We start from the raw sequence: 4,781 nt of genomic DNA, 5'->3' as shown, positions 1-4,781 counted from the left end.
TTTTTCTCAACCCAATATCAATGACATTTAATCTAGCATTTTCAGGCTAGCTATCACAGCTAATACCTTTGAGATCATGCCTGGCATAATTCAGATGGTACATAATTCAATCCAGTTTGGGGGTTCTCCAACGGAAGATCCTAATATGCACATTAGGGATTTTATTGAGATCTGCGACACCTTCAAGTTCAACGATGTGTCTGAAGATGCTGTGAAGCTGAGACTATTCCCATTCTCCTTGAGGGACAAGGCTAAGACCTGGTTACACTCTCTACCAGCTGGTTCGATTACTACTTGGGAAGATCTTGCTCAGAAATTTCTTACTAAATTCTTCCCTATGGCGAAAACAACTGCAACAAGGAATGCTTTTACTCAATTTACGCAGCAATCGGGAGAATCTCTATGTGAAGCTTGGGAGCGCTACAAGGAGATGCTTAGAAAGTGTCCTCATCATAGAATGCCTGACTGGATGGTGATCAATTGCTTTGATAATGGTTTGGGAGCACAGTCAAGACCCATACTCGATGCAGCATCAGGTGGAGCATTATGGGCTAAGAGCTACGATGAAGTTATGATCTAATTGAACTGATGGTTGTTAATGAATATCATTATCCAACCCAGAGATTTCCATAGGGCAAGGTAGCAGGAGTTCTGGAAGAGGATACAGCTACGGCTATCACTGCTCAACTAAAGGCGTTGTCTATGAAGATCGATTCTTTGGCTAACTATGGTGTTAAGCAGATAACCAGTGTTTGTGAGCTATGTGCCGGTCCACATGCGACGGAGTAATGCGCTATATCTAGTGACTTAGATCATTTTGTGAGCAACATTCAGAGATCGCAGCACCCAGTTTCTGCCACTTATCATCCTGACAACTGGAATCATCCTAACATCAGTTGGAGCAACAATCAGAATGCGATGCAACAGCCATTCCAGCAGTTTGGAAACAAGCAATTTAATTCTCCTGGTTTTCAGCAACAATTTGCACCAAGACAACAAATCTAACTTCAACAACAAACTCATATTGCAGGTCTATCTTCGAATGAAAAATCTGAATTGGAGGAGTTGAGGCTTATGTGCAAAACCCAGGCTCTTATATGCCAAAGCCAGGCTGTTTCTATCAAGACTCTAGAGAACCAAATAGGACAAATTGCTAATGCCTTATTGAATCGACTACCATGAATGCTTCCTAGTTATATAGAAGCCAATCCAGGCAAGAGGGAAGCAGAAGAATAGGTGACTGCCATGACATTGAGGTCTGGGAAGGTTGCAAGCCCTGAAAAATCTCAAGTTCCAAAATATGAAGTTTTGGCTGAAGAAGATGTGCAGAAGGAAGCAGAAGTGGAATTAAGGAAGAAAACTTTGGAACACACTCCTCCTGAGGGTAATACAGGGGAGAAACATGTCTATCCTCCACCTCCTTTTCCTGAAAGGCTGCAGAAGCAGAAGTTGGATAAGCAATTTGCTAAGTTTCTGGAGGTGTTCAAGAAACTTCATACTAACATACCTTTCGCTGAAGCTCTTAAACAGATGCCTAGCTATGCGAAGTTTATGAAAGGTATTCTCTCTCGGAAAGTGAAGCTTGATGACTTAGAGACTATTTCTCTAACGGAGGAATGCAGTGCTGTGTTGCAACAGAAGTTGCCTCCAAAGCTTAAAGATCCTGGAAGCTTCACTCTTCCTTGTACTATTGGAAACTTGTCTTTCGACAAGTGTTTATGTGATTTGGGAGCTAGCATCAATCTGATGCCCTTATCTATCTTCAAGAAGCTTGGTCTTCCTGATCTGAAACCGACGTACATGTCATTGCAACTAGCTGATCGTTGCATCGCTTATCCACGAGGAATAGTGGGGGATGTCTTGGTTAAGGTGGACAAACTAATCTTCCCTTCTGATTTTGTAATTCTAGACTTTGAGGAAGATAAGAAGATTCCCATAATCTTGGGAAGACCATTCTTGGCTACAGGACAAACTATGATCGATGTGCAAAAAGGAGAGCTTATGATGAAGGTTCACGATCAAAATGACACTTTTAATGTGTTCAAGAAAATACAGTTACCCACAGCTAAAGAGGAGTGCTTTAAAGTAGAGTGGGTCGACTCTGTCATAAATTCAGAACTTGAGCCATTGCCAAAGTCAGATACCTTAGAGAGATCCTTAATAGGGGAATCAGCTATTGAAGATGAAGAAGGAGCAGAGCAAATGCAGGTGTTGAATGCACCTTCATTGAAGAGGAAGTTGGAAATGCCATTCGATTCTCTTGGGTTAGCAGAGCTAAAAATTTCTCAGGAGCGTTTTGAACCATCTATTGAAGAAGCTCCCACACTTGAGCTCAACCGAATTCCAGATCACTTGAGTTATTCATTCTTAGGTGCACCCCATGATAAGGGGTTGGGATATATTTTTGTTGATGTAAAGAGTGGCTAGACGGATCTTCCCGTGCCTATAGAGGGTTCTCCTCATGTGCAACAGGTAGTTGATAGGACTGGTGTTGGTGATGAGCAGTACAGGCGAGTGACTAGGCATATGGAGGCCATGCACAACATTCATCGTCGTTTTGCTGCAGATTTGACACAGGCTTTGGGCACTATTTTCTGAGACACTGGTGTCGAGGTTGATTGGCCACCTGATCCTCCACCCGAGGAGGGTGATCCTCTTGACAACTAGGTATGCCTGAAATCCTTATTATTACCTTCAATGAGGACATTGAAAATTTTAAGTTTGGGGTAATAATGTAAGGATTAGTTTGTGTGTGTCCATATAGTTCATATAGATTCATGTTGCATATAGTTATATTTCATTCGTAGTGTTGCATGATTGTTTATATAGGACATATTTGTTTATTTTTTTATGTGATTTCATATAGTTGCATTTGCATGCATATTAACATGACCCCTTAAGATTAACTATGCTATTTGATAAGTTGATGTTGATTTGAGTGTGGTGATGATGAATAGAGTGATGTTTAAGTCCTAATGAATTGATTTGCATGCCAGAAACAATTATTTTCACAAAGTCTTATAGGGTTACTTTTGATCTAGATCATGATCACACTTGTTTGTTGTTGAGATTTAATCACTTGGTTATATTTAGAATTTGTGATATTCTTATAATGATGTAAAAACACTGATTTTTTTATCAGGAGAAAAACTTGGATTTCATTGCTAGTTATTGTAAGGCTAGGCTTCAAATGGCTAGTGGTCGACTCATATTTTTATGAGTAGTCTAGGATTGAATGAGATGGACCGAAACGCACTCATTCAGAAATTGTTGAAAAAAAGAGCAAAAGAAAAAGAGAAAAAAAGAAAAGAAAAAAAAGTACGTGTTTATTCATAATTGATCAAGAGTGAGCTCTTTAATACTCGAGTTATTAAGTTCTAGGGTACTTTATGCCTAGTGACCTAAGGCTTTTCATAGTCTGGGATCCGCTAACCTAACGCTCGCTACATGGGTATTATTGTATAAGTCTTTTGGTACCTCATTCATTGCACGATCAAATAAGCATCTTTATTATGTGTTCAATAATATCATGAATCATTGTATAACTCTAGTAGGTGTTAGGGCGAAATCACGCACTAATATTCACGCAAGTATACACGTTCGCAAGTAATATAGAATACTTTCTAGTTCGTTCCCTCAGAGACTCAGACTAAGTTATTGTCTAATTTTACTCACTCACCAATGTATGACTACTTCTCAATGTTAAGATAATAACACTTAAAATTGTTGATTTAATATTAACTATAATTAACTACTTAATTAACCACTTAACTAACACTTCAATTTATCAATAATAAAATACTCATGAGATCACAACTTCATTATTACTTCCTTCTATAGCCATAGTTATTACCTTTAGCATGTGACAGTGATGATATTAATCGAATAACACGAAACTGATAAAAGCCAACTTTCATTATACTAATACCATTCTACCAAACATCCACAATTAAGATAGAAGTTGAATAGTCATCAATTATGTTGAGTTCCTATATGTCTACAGAAATTGACAACACAACGATTTAAGCACAAGTTATTCCTTTTTGATTACATAGGGCAAATAAAACTGTTAGAGTTACCCACTAATCATGCACAACGTACATGAACCTATGCTAGCATGGCAAGTTCTAAATCTCAAGATCCACCGTCGCTTCACAAGAGATTAACACCCTATCTTATATGTTCGCGACGCACATAAGACGAATACGCACAACCAATACTAGATATCATGCAATCATCACATACTAAAGTATTAAACAATTAACTAAAGAATTCCATAATAAATCCGTTGCAACCCCATGATCACGATTAGCCCATAATAGAACTTATCGCCATCATGGGTTCATATGAAATCATGATAAACAAACACAAGAAAATAACAACTAAACTAATTATATTAAAACAGAGTACGTCACAAGAGTAAATAAGTCAAAGCAAGAAAACTAGCATCCAACGTTACAACGAAACAAGAATCACAAGAATATATGCTTCCTCTTCGCTGCTGTGTGCTAAATCGGTCTTCTTCCTTATCTCCTTCGCTTCTTGCAAAACACAATCTAAAACATAATCTCCTCTTAATACTCTGTGAAAAATGTCTCAAATCTACCTATATAATAGTCCCATAAAACTCAGATTACATAGAAGTTGGAAGCCAAACAGAAGTAGAAGTCTAAAATAATATATCTTTTTCCCCGACCCTGCGCGGCCGCTCAGCATTTCTGCGCGGGCGCGCAAGGCTGCTGCGCGGCCGCTCAGCATTGCTGCGCGGGCGCACAGGACCC

General features: G+C 38.8%; 1 non-coding gene across 1 annotated transcript; it reads right to left on the bottom strand.

Moving 5' to 3' along the window:
- Positions 1-354: 354 nt before the first annotated feature.
- Positions 355-459, bottom strand: LOC141694824 (small nucleolar RNA R71). The gene has a single exon (XR_012564106.1). It is a non-coding gene; the product is annotated as a small nucleolar RNA R71 (small nucleolar RNA).
- Positions 460-4,781: the final 4,322 nt, after the last annotated feature.

Source organism: Apium graveolens, chromosome 10 (genome assembly GCF_009905375.1).
Source record: "Apium graveolens cultivar Ventura chromosome 10, ASM990537v1, whole genome shotgun sequence".
Lineage (NCBI taxonomy): Eukaryota > Viridiplantae > Streptophyta > Magnoliopsida > Apiales > Apiaceae > Apium > Apium graveolens.
The sequence above is the reverse complement of the archived record's forward strand: the minus strand, read 5'-3'. Positions and strand labels throughout refer to the sequence as shown.